At 39.9% G+C, this 15040-nt stretch overlaps 1 long non-coding RNA gene across 2 annotated transcripts in view; it reads right to left on the reverse strand.

Annotated features, from left to right (window-relative positions):
- The window catches only part of LOC106502429, a 51669-nt gene that overhangs the window by 35640 nt on the left and 989 nt on the right, over positions 1-15040 (reverse strand). The window lies entirely within an intron of this gene.

Consider the following 15040-nt stretch of genomic DNA (forward strand, 5'->3'; position numbering starts at 1 on the left):
AATTGGGGGAAGTGATGGAATTGTTCTATATCACAATGGTGGTTACCACATGGCTGAATGCATTTATCAAAACTCATAGAACTGAACAGTAAAGAGTGAATTGTACAACATAATGTTAGTCGCTCAGTCATGTTGGACTCTTTGCGACTCATGGGCTGTAGCCCGCCAGGTTCCTCTGTCCATGGAATTCTCCAGGCAAGAATATTGGAATGGGTTGCCATTCCCTTTTCCAGGGGATCTTCCCAACCCAGGGATTGAACCCAGGTCTCCCATACTGTGGGCAAATTCTTTACCACTAAGCCCCCAGGGAAGCCTGTACAACATAAAATATATCTTAATAAACCTGACTGTAAAAGCCTTGTCTTTGATCATACAGTTGGTTAGTGCTCTTCTGTGGGCTGAGATAGTCACAAGTTTGGATTCTGTGATTATTTGTTCCTTGCCTGTGATCTATAATTTGGGTAAGGTGCCACATTTGTAACTTTGATGCTCAGCCCAAGCCCAAAGACTATGTGGATATTATCCTATGGAAAACTCTATGTCTTAATAAGTTCTATTAATTTTTACTATATTTATCACTGTATTCACCTCTATAATTCATTTATCCTATTCATGGTTTCCAAATTTGCTACAATCTGATTGTCTTGAAAGAGATCATTTTCTTTAGAAAGATACAGTTTCTTTACCTCTATAACTATAATAATCTCTACAAACCTAGTATCTTTCACAGAACCTTATTCAGGCACAGAGGGTCTTTTTCCTTAATAAATAACACCAGGAAAACTGAGATTTGGATTCAGCATGAGGAAACATTTCAGATAGTCACTGCTGCTCAGAGATAGACCAGGTGCCCACTAGAACAAGTGTGTCTCTGCATCAGAGAGCAAGTAGCAGTGTGTTAGGCACTCAGTCATGTTTGACTTTTTGCTACCCCATTGGCTGTAGCCCGCCAGGCTCCTCTGAAGATCCAGTGATCTTCCCAACCCAGGGATCGAACCCCTGTCCCCTGTATTGTAGGCAGACTAACTTCTGAGTTAAGCATTTCTAAAATCACCTTTAACTGAATTTATCAAAGCTCCCACTTTAAAAAATGCTCAATTATTTCTCTAAAGGCATGAGGAAAATTGACTTTATAGATTTATAAGTGCAGAATATTATGAGCGATAGAAGAGGAAGACCTTGCTTTACTTCCACTCCCACTTAGCTTCTGTGCTTGCTGTGTATGTGAGTGATCATGTGTCCTGTTGAGTGCAACTTAAGGCAAGATTTTTAAGCAACTGATAAATGAAATCACTATGAGAAATCAGTTTCATAGTAGTCAATTTCATAAAAGAAAAATGTTTTTATAATGATCATAGCTAAAGACATTGATCAGATGTTTTTATTATAACTGAAAATTGTTACAAGTGAAAATAATCTAAGTGAGGTCTTTTTTTTAGTAATAATAAGAAAAATGAGTAAGAGGTTAAATCCACCTAAATTGTAAACATTTTTGAAAAACACATAATATAGCTTGTATTTCATTCACACAGATCTCAGATGCTCAGGTCAGATTTGTGCACACAACAGTAATCTCTGAAAGTTTCTAGCCAATAGACTATAGACTTGCCAATAGACTAACCATGGCTGTAAATGCAAGATACTGAAATTCACGCAGCACCTCATCCTTAAGAAAGAGCTTGCATAGATACGTACTCAAGGACAGAGTCCTACAGGAAATAAGGTTGGCAACTCTCTGCAACAAAACGGGTAAAAAGCAGGTGATCCAACAAAGAGAAAGTCAAGTGGGGCTCCAGGGCTCTCCTCCCACCTGCATGCATGATCTTAAGTCACTACATCCTGGACTTTGGTTTCTTACCTACAACATGAGACGTACACAACTGCATGCATAGATTACAGGACAAACTGTTATCATCTCAATAGCTAATGCAGTAAACATTTCAAATAAAATTCTGATCTGACATTGAGTGTGTCTGGAAAACTCTTAACTTTCAATATTTGCAAGAATTTTGAAATGCCAAGCCATTGTGAAAATGTCTTTTACAACTTTCCTGTGTCTGGACAACTGGGACAAACAGCAACCCGTGTGAATTGAGTAAGATAAAGATTTATTTTAAAATAGAAAAATCTTGCCCCATAGAACTTGTGTCACTATGAACACTGAGAAATATCAAAAAATAATTTCTTATAGTTGCTCAATAGTGTTAGAAAAGGTTAAATAAAAGGGACAAATTACCTAATACACACTCCTTCTTTAAACCATGAAACAAAATTAGACAATTACATAAAACCAGGAAGTCCTAAAACAAAAGAGTAAAAAAATGTCTACTGGAATAAAAAATATTATAAAGCAAGAAAATATGCATATTAAATTCTATAGAAGACAAAAAAATCAAAGAATTGCATAGCCCAGTGTGAAGTAACATTTGATAGCACGTACTTAATTTACAGCATTACTAGTGGCAATGTAAGATCACAAAGATCAGTTAATCTAACAATTTATTTAGCATATTTATTTATATGCTTTTTTGTATAGTGTTTCAACATTTTCAAAGAGTTTTCACATACACTATCAATTTAAGACTTCACAAAACTGATGGAAAAAGAGTAGCCTAATTCCATCAGGATACCTGTCCCTACCTTATGCCCAGGTGCCAGTGGGAAGAGACTGAGGTTCACAGTAATCTGCTTTTACAAGTGAAACCACCACCTTTTGACAATAAGGAAGAAACCAATGGACAGCATAGCTGCTGCAATCTCCTTGCATATTTCACCAGGCGTTCACACGGGTATTTGAATTCATTGACTCCAGCCACCTAAGTCCTTCTCGGATCCCTCCCTCCACCTCCCAGAGCCCAGGAATTGCACGAGCAGCCAGCCCAGGCTTCTGCAGCTATAAAAGACAAGTATATAAAATGCAAGTCTAGACCCCTGTGGCTGCACCCCACCAGCAGTTGTGCACATGCTTGGGTCTAGCCCCTCTAGTTGTACATCTGCACGCTGCTGCCTGACATCCATCACCAGCCTTCACCGCAGGAAAGACTCTGCAGCCCCAGGAAAGCACATCTGACAGTCATAGTCACCATAACCGCTTGTGGGCCCAGTCGAGACCTTGTCTTCTGTCGCTGCCCTTTACCACCCTGATTACCTGCAACCAGCCCCTATAGCTGAGCACCTGCAGGCTGTCAGCCCAAGCACCTTACCATGCTGCACTGCCAGGTACCTGGAGCAAGACCCAACAGCCAGAGTTGTACATGCCAACAGCCAGGGCCTCTGAACTATCAGTGCACCAGCAGTTGCCCGTCCCACCCTAACAACTACATAAATGCCATATCTTATCCCTGTCACTACATAGGTAGCTGCAGCTGGCCTCCAGAGCCAAATGTGTGCACACTACCAGCTCTGGTCACCACCACTGCTTGCAGTGGTCCCTAACCACTGGACCTGGAGGCACAGCTGAAAAACCCAAGAACCTTTGCAACTACGACAGACACCCAGTAACACTCACAAGGACCGCATTGTTATCAATACCACGAACTCAATGGCCTGAGTTTAAGAGCCATTATGCCTCCTCTGCCACACTGCCACCACACACTTCTCACTTGGCATCCTGCAACCCTAGACCTAGGGCCACAAGATGCACCAGTGTGTCCACACGTGCAGGTAAAAGCCTTTCTTACTGAAATCACTTCATAAAGTCTGAAAGTGGTGACTGCTTCAGCAAATGAGCAGAAATCTACACAAAACTACAGGGACCAGGGAGAATCAGGGAAACACTGACTCCACCAAAAGAATGCTGTAAACCTTCAGTAACAGGCCACAAAGAAATAGAGATAAAGGAATTACCTGACAAATAATTCAAAATAATTACTATCGAAGTGCTTAGAAGTCTACAGGAGAATACACAAACAATAATATCAGGAAAGAATACAAGAACAATATAAGAATTTCAAAAAAGGTAATAGAAAAGATAAAAAAGAACCAAGGAAATTTTGGAAATGAAGGCTACAATGGCTGAACTGAAAAATTCAATAGAGACTTGACTAAGCAGAAGAAAAAATTAGTGAGCACAAAGACTCAAATAAAATTGTAAGTGAAAAAGAACATGCTACAACTAATACCACAGAGAGAAAGAATCAGAGACTACTAAGAACAGAAGCACTCAGTAAGGAAAGGATAGTCTCTGAAACTAACATTAGGAGAATTAGATAGTCACATGCAGAAAAAAGAAACTGGACCTTTATCATATACCAATCACAAAAACTAACTCAAAGTGGATTAAAGACTTAAACATGAGACCTGAAGCCACAAAACTCCTGGAAGAACACATAGAGAAAAAGCTGCTAATGCTGACCTTGGTGATGATTGCTTTGGGGATATCTGACACCTAAAGTATACGCAATAAAATCAAAAGTTAGCAAGTAAGACTACAGCAAACTGAAGAACTTCTGCACAGGAAAAGAAGCATTCCAAAAATGAGAAGGCAACTTATGAAATGGAAGAAAGTACTTTCAAATCATATATCTGTTGAGTTAATTCCAAAAATATATAAATAACTCATACAACTCAATAGCAAACAACCATTGAAAAAATGGGCAAAGAACCTGAATAAAAATGTTTTCAAAAAAGACACCTGAATCATTAATAGGTACATGAAAAAGTGCTCCACATCACTAATCATCAGAGAAATAAAAATAAAACCACAGTGGGCTAAAACCTCACACCTTTTAGAATGACTATCATTAAAAAGACAAGCAACGTCAATTGTTGGTAAGGATGTGAAAAAAAGATCCCTTGTACACTGTTAGTGGATAAATGGAGCATCCAGTGTGGAAAACAGTATGGACGTTACTCAAAACATTAAAAATAGAATTACTGTACAATCCAGTAATTCCACTTCTGGTTGTATATCCAAAGGAAATTCAAATAGGAATTGAGAGAGATATATGGACTCCTAATATTCATTGCAGCGCTACTCGCAGTAGCCATGATTTGGAAACAACCTAGGTGTCCATTTAGTGCTAATTAAGTAAAGGAGATGTGGGGCATGTTTATTGATATGTGTGCATATAGACAATATTATTCATCTGTGAGAAGAAAGGAAATTCTGTCATTTGGGACATGGATTGACCTTGGGGACATTATAATCTGTGAGATAAGTCAAACAGAAAAAGTCAAATATTGTATTATATCACTTATATGCAGAATCTTCAAAAGCAAAACTATAGAAACAGAGTATAAAGTTGGTTACCAGGGGCTGAGGGGACAATGAGAAGATATTGGTTGAAGTGTATAAACTTCAGGTTATGAGTAAGTTCTGGGGATCAAATAGCCTCAGATATAATCTCCTGGTGAATATAATTAATAATAGTGTATTATATATATGAGAGTTGATGAGAGAGAAGATCTTAAATGTTCTCACCATGAAAAAGAAATTGTAATCATATAACATGAATAAGGAGTTAGCTATGGCTCTGCTGGTGGCTCAGATAGGAAAGAATCTGCCTGCAATGCAGGAGACACGGGTTCAGTCCTTGGGTTGGGAAGACCCTGGAGAAGGAAATGGCAACCCACTGCAGTATTCTTGCCTGGAGAATCCCATAGACAGAGGAGCCTGGCAGACTACAGTCCATGGGGTTGCAAAGAGTCAGACATGACTGTGCAACTACCACTTCACTTCAGTGGTGGAAATCATTTTGTAATATATCAGTGTATCAAGTCAATACACTGCCCATGCTAAATTTGCATAATAGAATATGTCAATTATATCTCAATAAAATTAGAGAATAATAATAAGTAAATGTTATGCCTTAAGAAAGGAAAAGCGCTTCATGAACAGTAAGGACTTATTTAAAAGATTGTACTCATTTAAAGGATATGAGAAAGATGGACCTAACTCAAATGTCACTAGTGAAAAAAAGAAAGTGGATTCCTAAAGCCTCCTGTCTTGGGGTCCTGTTTAAGCTTCCTGCATATAATGGTGCCTTGACTCCTAACTAGGACTTTTATGAGTAAAACATCTGTAGAATTGGACTAATGATTACAACCATGTTATGTAAGAGAGACTTTTATATATAAGTGCAGCCAGAGTGTTTTCACACTTCAGTCATGTGAATGCTGGGGCAAGGCCCTCTGTGGTCCAAGGGATGAAGCCGTGACAGTTATTCTCTGCCCACAACACCATCCCCTCAGCTTTCCACAGAAGCTTTAGTTGAAATGAAAACATGGCAGGCAAAACACTTGTCCAAACTAGGGCATGCTGAAATGAAGACAAAACTGTTCTTTTGGTTTTTTTGACAAATCGATTATTTTCTTCCAGTATGTCAAGTTCTCACAACACTCACCACACACAATGAGATCTTTGCAAATACATGGAAGTAGAAATGTATAAAGAGGAAGGAAGAAACGAAGAGAAAGGTGTTGGGGTAAGATTTGTAGAGTTAGCTATAAAGGTGAGAGCAGTGAAACAAGAGATAAACCAGATAAAGAGCTGGAATGCCTGCTTCTTTCCATGAGAATGGTAACTGCTGTAGTTCTGGACTCCCGGCAAAACCTTGGATTATTGTTTTGCTGAAAATTTTACCCTCATTTTAGGTTCAAAGGATTCATTAACAAAAGAAATCACTCGTTCCACACAAACAGTTTCAGTTTTTTATAGAGGACTGCTTGGCTCAATTTCAATATACGGTCATTGAAAGAAAAGAAACGGCAGAAGTAACAGCATAAATGTCACCGAATTGGGCCGACAACCTACATCCAGACTGGAACAGCACTGAGAAGACCCTCGTTAACAGCAATCTGGAGTCCCGATTGGGAAATGGTCCCAGATAGTGTGTTCATCCCACATCCCACAGGTGAGACTTCAAATTGCAGCTTTGGGGGCCCCTGCTTATAATCCCAGCCCCAAAACTGATATAATCATCAGTTAGCATGCAAAAATGCAGCTCTTGATTTTCTTTAACTTTTGCAGTGAAGCTTGTCTCACCTTGTGAGTCATAAGACTTCTTAGACCCTGGGACAGGTGCGGGGGTCGGCCAGACCTCCAGCAACTCAAGAATTCCAAGACCCACTCCTGTTCTTATCTAAAGTGCCACTGATTTGCTGTGCTTGCAGGCAGGCAAAGAATCCAGGCAGTGTCCAGGCAGGTCAGAAGCAGGCTTCTGAAGCCTGAACAAGACTTCCTCCATTTTAATTTTCCTAACATTCCTATATCCATTAACTTATTGGCAGCAATAGTAGTAATCACAGATGTTCTGCAAGGCACAATTCTGTTCATCTCTGAAATTTTGTAACACTGGTTCCTTGCAAATTCTTACCTGAGGATTCTAAGAGGAAGCTAATATTGGAGACAGAAAGAGTAGGAAATAACATTTGAGTCCATAATACCTGAGTTCTCATGGGGGGGAAGTAATAGGCGGCACCCTTTCAATATAAACGATCAACATGTCCTAGACATCAAAAAAAAAAAAAGAAAAAAAAAAGAGTTCCTAACTGATACATGAAGTAGTTTCTACATCATTGGTTACAATACATACAATTCAAGGGGCTGTTTCAAAAAACATATGATAGGATTTAGGCAAGATAGTCGATGACCTCTAATAAGTAAGGTTCCCAAATTTGAGAGGTTGGTCCACATAGCAGTCTCTCAGTGCATTGTCACAATCTTTCAGTAAGTGGGTATGATTATTAAAGTCCAGATAATTCCCAGTAAAATGTAGCAACCAATACTCTTCCAAATACAATATATAACATATAAAATAGGTACGTAATACTTGTGTTGACTGTATTATAATGCTATTCGGTTCCCTGCAACCAAGTATCAGTGCATTTTGTAATGCCTTCAGGGATAAACATACAGGAGTTCTCAGGAACCCATTATCTAAAGAGTTTTTTCCATGCATATGCATTCAGTTCAGTTCAGTCACTCACTCGTGTCTGACTCTTTGCAACCCCATGAATCGCAGCACTCCAGGCCTCCCTGTCCATCATGACTCCTGGAGTCTATCCAAACTCATGTCCATTGAGTCAGTGATGCCATCCAACCATGTGATTCTCCGTCGTCCACTCCTCCTGCCTTCAGTCTTTCCCAGCATCAGTATCTTTTCCAATGAGTCAGCTCTTCTCATCAGGTGTCCAAAGTATTAGAGTTTCAGCTTCAAATCAGTCCTTCCAGTGAAAACTCAAGACTGATCTCCTTTAGGACGGACTGGTTGGATCTCTTTGCAGTCCAAGGGACTGTCAAGAGCCTTCTCCAACACCACAGTTCAAAAGCATCAATTCTTCGGCACTTAGCTTTCTTTATAGTCCAACTCTCACATGCATACATGACTACCAGAAAAACCATAGCCTTCACTAGATAGACCTTTGTTGGCAAAGTAGTGTCTCTGCTTTTTAATATGCTTTCTAGGTTGGTCATAACTTTTCTTCCAAAGAGTAAGTGTCCTTTATTTTCATGGCTGCAATCACCATCTGCAGTGATTTTGGAGCCCAGAAAAATAAAGTCAGCCACTGTTTCCCCATCTATTTCCCATGAAGTGATGGGACCAGATGCCATGATCTTCATTTTCTGAATGTTGAGATTTAAGCCAAATTTTTCACTCTCCTCTTTCACTTTCATCAAGAGGCCCTTTAGTTCCTCTTCACTTTCTGTCATAAGGGTGGTGTTATCTGCATATCTGAGGTTATTGATATTTCTCCCACCAATCTTGATTTCAGCTTGTGCTTCTTCCAGCCCAGCGTTTCTCATGATGTACTCTGCATAAAACTTAAATAAGCAGGGTGACAGTACACAGCCTTGATTTACTCCTTTTCCTATTTGAACCAGTCTGTTGTTCCATGTCCAGTTCTAACTCTTGCTTCCTGACCTGCATACAGATTTCTCAAGAGGCAGGTCAGGTGGTCTGGTATTCCCATCTCTTTCAGAATTTTCCACAGTTTATTGTGATCCACACAGTCAAAGGCTTTGGCATAGTCAATAAAGCAGAAATAGATGTTTTTCTGGAACTCTCTTGCTTTTTCCATGATCCAGCGGATGTTGGCAATTTGATCTCTGGTTCCTCTGCCTTTTCTAAAACCAGCTTCAACATCGGGAAGTTCATGGTTCACGTATTGCTGAAGCCTGGCTTGAAGAATTTTGAGCAGTACTTTACTAGCATGTGAGATGCATGCAATTGTGCAGTAGTTTGAGCATTCTTTTGCATTGCCTTTCTTTGGGATTGAAATGAAAACTGACTTTTTCCGGTCCTGTGGCCACTTCTGAGTTTTCCAAATTTGCTGGCATATTGAGTGCAACACTTTCACAGCATCATCCTTTAGCAGTTGAAATAGCTCAACTGGAATTCCATCACCTCCACTACCTTTGCTCATAGTGATGCCCCCTAAGGCCCACTTGATTTCTCATTACAGGATGTCTGGCTCTAGGTGAGTGATCACACCATCATGATTATCTAGGTCATGAAGATTGTTTTTGTACAGTTCTTCTGTGTATTCTTGCCACCTCTTAATATATTTTGCTTCTGTTAGATCCATACCATTTCTGTCCTTTATTGAGCCCATCTTTGCATGAAATGTTCCCTTGGTATCTCTAATTTTCTTGAAGAGATCTCTAGTCTTTCCCATTCTGTTGTTTTCCTCTATTTCTTTGCACTGATCACTGAGGAAGGCTCTCTTATCTCTCTTTGCTATTCTTTGAAACTCTGCATTCAGATAGGTATATCTTTCCTTTTCTCCTTTGTTTTTTGCTTCTCTTCTTTTCACAGCTATTTGTAAGGCCTCCTCAGATAGCCACTTTGCTTTTTTGCATTTCTTTTCCATGGGGATGGTCTTGATCCCTGTCTCCTGTACAATGTCACGAACCTCCGTCCATAGTTCATCAGGCATTCTGTCCATCAGATCTATTCCCTTAAATCTATTTCTCACTTCTACTGTATAATCATAAGGGATTTGATTTAGGTCATATCTGAATGGTCTAGTGGTTTTCCCTACTTTCTTCAATTTAAGTCTGATTTTGGCAATAAGGAGTTCATGATCTGAGCCACAGTCAGCTTCTGGTCTTGTTTTTGCTGACTGAATAGAGCATCTCATCTTCGGCTGCAAAGAATATAGCCAATCTGATTTCAGTGTTGGCCATCTGGTGACATCCATGTATAGAGTCCTCTTGTGTTGTTGGAAGAGGGTGTTTGCTATGACTAGCACATTCTCTTGGCAGAACTCTGTTAGCCTCTGCTTCATTCTGTACTCCAAGGCCAAATTTACCTGTTATTCCAGATGTTTCTTGACTTCCTACTTTTGCATTCCATTCCCCTATAATGAAAAGGACATCTTTTTTGGGTGTTAGTTCCTGAAGATCCTGTAGGTCTTCCTAGAACTGTTCAACTTAAGCTTCTTCAGCATTCCTGGTTGGGGCATAGACTTGGATTACTGTGATATTGAATGGTTTGTCTTGGAAATGAACAAAGATCATTCTGTCATTTTTGAGATTGCATCCAAGTACTGCATTTCGGACCTTTTTGTTGACTATGATGGCTACTCCGTTTCTTCTAATGGATTCTTGCTACAATAGTAGATATAATGGTCATCTGAGTTAAATTCCAGATTCCAGTCCATTTTAGTTTGCTGATTCCTAAAATGTTGATGTTCACTCTTGCCATCTCCTGTTTGACCACTTCCAATTTGCCTTGATTCATGGACCTAACATTCCAGGTTCCTATGTGATATTGCATAGGCATTCAGTTCAGTTAAGTTCAGTTCAGTTGCTCAGTCGTGCCCAACTCTTTGCGACCCCATGAATCTCAGCACGCCAGGCCTCCCTGTCCATCACCAACTCCCGGAGTTCACTCAGACTCATGTCCATCGAGTCCGTGATGCCATCCAGCCATCTCATCCTCTGTCATCCCCTTCTCCTCCTACCCTCAATCCCTCCCAGCATCAGAGTCTTTTCCAATGAGTCAACTCTTCACATGAGGTGGCCAAAGTACTGGAGTTTCAGCTTTAGCATCATTCCTTCCAAAGAAATCCCAGGGCTGATCTCCTTCAGAATAGACTGGTTGGATCTCCTTGCAGTCTAAGGGACTCTTGAGTCTTCTCCAACACCACAGTTCAAAAGCATCAATTCTTCGGTGCTCAGCTTTCTTCACAGTCCAACTCTCACATCCATACATGACTACTGGAAAAACCATAGCCTTGACTAGACGGACCTTAGTTGGCAAAGTAATGTCTCTGCTTTTGAATACGCTATCTAGGTTGGTTATAACTTTTCTTCCAAGGACTAAACATCTTTTAATTTCATGGCTGCAATCACCATCTGCTGTGATTTTGGAGCCCAAAAAAATAAGTCTGACACTGTTTCCCCATCTATTTCCCATGAAGTGATGGGACCAGATGCCATGATCTTCATTTTCTGAATGTTGACCTTTAAGCCAACTTTTTCGCTCTCTACTTTCTCTTTCATCAAGAGGCCTTTTAGTTCCTCCTCACTTTCTGCCATAAGGGTGGTGTCATCTGCATATCTGAGGTTATTGATATTTGTCCCAGCAATCTCAGTTCCAGCTTGTGCTTCTTCTAGTCCAGCGTTTCTCATGATGTACTCTGCATAGAAGTTAAATAAGAAGGGTGACAATATACAGCCTTGATGTACTCCTTTTCCTATTTGGAACCAGTCTATTGTTCCATGTCCAGTTCTAACTCTTGCTTCCTGACCTGCATACAGATTTCTCAAGAGGCAAGTTAGGTGGTCTGGTATTCCCATCTCTTTCAGAATTTTCCTCAGTTTCTTGTGATCCATACAGTCCAAGGCTTTGGCATAGTCAATAAAGCAGAAATAGATGTTTTTCTGGAACTCTCTTGCTTTTTCCATGATCCAGCAGATGTTGGTAATTTGATCTCTGGTTCCTCTGCCTTTTCTAAAACCAGCTTGAACATCAGGAAGTTCACGGTTCACATATTGCTGAAGCCTGGCTTGGACACCTCTAACTGTTAGTAAATTGGGAGGTTCTTCTTTTTGTATTTTGAAAATTACACATGAAAGAATCCACAATTGGACAATTCAATCACATTTATTAATAAATAGATCATCCTTTCCTTCATTTTGTAAAATTAGTTGGATTTCTCCTTGGTAATCTGGACCTATGATTCCCCTACAGACACAAATACCCTTTAACACTAAACTGGAGCATTCTTTGATTAGCCAAAGTGTCCAGGGGGCATTTTAATTCCAATACCAGTTGAGATTGCACATATCAATCCCTTAGTAAGTGTATGATCAGGTATAGAGTATGATTCCAGTCCAGTGACCTCAGGAATAGCTCAGAAAGGAGCTGGTGCTCTTGGGGTAATTTCCAAATACTCAATTGTTAAAGAAAAGCTGGAGCTGCAGTTTTGCAAGTGAAGTGATGATAATATCAGTTTGCATCCCACAATTATAAGCAAGAGCCTCCAAAGCTCAATTTGAAGTCTCACCCGTGGGGTGGATGCACCGCCTATGACTCCTTCCCAATTGGAGGATTGTTCCCTTATCCCGATTAGAGTTCTTTGGCAGATGCCCCTCCCAGAGTTCCTATTCAAGTCCTATCAGAACTTTCACAGGCGACATTGCAGGTAGGAACCACAATGAAAGAAGGAGCGGGGTTCTAATCCAGCTGCCCAGCATGGCCTCAAGCAGGTCCCAAGCATCAGTGAGCTTCATTTTCCTCTTGTGTAAGAAGAAACTATAACTTCTTGTCCTGCCTAGCTCTGAAGGCTATTGCGGATCAAAGAGGATAACATGGAAAGTTTTTTGAACTCCGACGTACCATTCCAATGTCAGTGTGAGAGGAGAGCAGGGGATAAGAATCTGCACCATCAGATGCCTCTTGGTCACAGCTGGACAGCGACCATCAGCTCTCTTAGGTTATCACTTATCCCCAGGGGGTGTTAGGGAAAACTCAGGGCTCACGCATCCTCTAATTCACTTAAGAATTTGGGTGCTGAAGTTTATTCTTTAATACTCAGCACATGAGACTTTAAAGAGGGAACATTCTCTCATAGTGTTAGTTCTAGGGAAATCTATATCAATGCTGTCTTTCTTTTGCGCAAGCAAGTAGGAGAGTTAAGCATGTTGTATCATCTTGTGGGTCCTAAGTCGCTTCAGTTGTATCTGACTCTCTGTGACCCTATGGACTGTAGCCCCTCAGGCTCCTCTGTCCATAGGATTCTCCTGGCAAGAATACTGTAGTGGGTTGCCATGCCCTCCTCCAGGGGATCTTCCTGACCCGGGGATGGAACCCACATCCTTATGTTTTCTGAATTGATAGGCAGGTTCTTTACCATTAGCCCCACCTGGGAAGCCTGTACCACCTTACAGCACAGGTCATGTACCTCTGTACAGAAATGTTAAATTATTACATTATAGAAAGTAGGAGTACATATTTATAACTGTAGTATCAAAGGCTAAAGAAGATGGTTTTACTTTATTCTGATTCTCTGCTCCTTTTCTTTTCTGAAAGACCGATTGTGCTTCTAACAAGGAAAGCATGTTCTAAGAAAACACATGGAAAGAGTCCCAAGTTTGCCCCTTTATTATCTCTAGATCTTAACTCCATCCATTGTTAATTTTCCTCACCAGTTTCAATTCCATGGTTCTCAGCAGAGTGCCAATATATTCTTCATGCATGATCCTTGGAAAAAGTTACTACTTTTATTGATAAATGACAGATCACAAAAGAAGTTTGAAAGAAGCCATCATGTGTACTTCTGTCATTAGTTCAAAATTTTTTGTTCCTTTTAGGTACCAAGATAAAGGAGATTTGCAGTTAAGCAGTAGGAAAATAAGCAAATGATCAAAAGGATTTTGGACTTTTACAAATGATGTCTGTCTCCTCATGTGTGTTCTTAGTCAAATAGGGCAGGAAAATAAGCTCTAGGTAAAGTAATTAGATCTTCAGAACAACATAAAGAGGGCTGAGTACTCATAAAAAGAAGCCTAGAGTTCAGTCAGAATTGATGTCTTTACTTGACTGCCTTCTGTTTATTTTGACACTCCTTTTATATATACACATTTAAACCTCAGTGGAAATTATATAGTGATGATACAAATAGTGACAAAATGTATAAATAAAGCATAGGGTCTAGGTTTGAAGTCATATAAAATTAAACATATATGGTGACATGTCTGTGTTATGACATGAATCACCATCATACAGTAGGGTTCTGATACTGGATTCATATATAGCAATGCATGTCTACACTGAAAATTTGAAAAAGAATTACCAAGCTGTTTGTAAGTTTGCAAATATTCAGATTTTCTTTATCATAAAAACAACTTGTCTGAAAAACTTCTATATACTTTTTCTTCAAAAATTATTTATTTGGCTGCTCTGGGTCCTAGGTGTGGGAGATGGGATTTTTCTTTCGGACATGAGAACTTTTAGTTGCAGCATGCAAAATCTATTTCTCTGTCCAGAGATTGATTCTGAGCCCCCTGCATTGGGAGCACTAAATCTTAGCCACTGGACCACCAGAGAAGCCCCAGCTTCTATATATTCTTGATGGAATAAAGGCAAACTCTAGAAACCATAGCTGCTACACTGCTACAGAATTCTTCTAACTCCCAACTGCGCTACCGAACCAATGTGACAAAAAACAATATCTCTGCTTACCAATAGTTCAGTTCAGTCACTCAGTCATGTCCAACTCTTTGCGTCCCTGTGAACTGCAGCACACCAGACTTACCTGTCTATCACCAACTCCCGGAACTTGTTCAAACTCATGTCCATCGAGTCGGTGATATCATCCAACCATTAATCCACTGTCATCCCCTTCTCATGCCTTCATTCTTTCCCAGCATCAGGGTCTTTTCCAACAATAACTAGGCACTCAAATATATTATACAAGAGCAGGTATTTTTTTACATCTTTCTATAGCATGTCTTTGCAAAGCATGGGCTACTCTTCACTGAGATGTAGCAAATGATCACAAGATTATGTATTCAGCCCCCTATTTTATATCACCACATAGCCATAGATTAAACATTTCAACCATTAGAAAAAATCAACCCAAATTTTTA

This window comes from Capra hircus, chromosome 8 (genome assembly GCF_001704415.2).
Source record: "Capra hircus breed San Clemente chromosome 8, ASM170441v1, whole genome shotgun sequence".
NCBI classification, from domain to species: Eukaryota; Metazoa; Chordata; class Mammalia; order Artiodactyla; family Bovidae; genus Capra; species Capra hircus.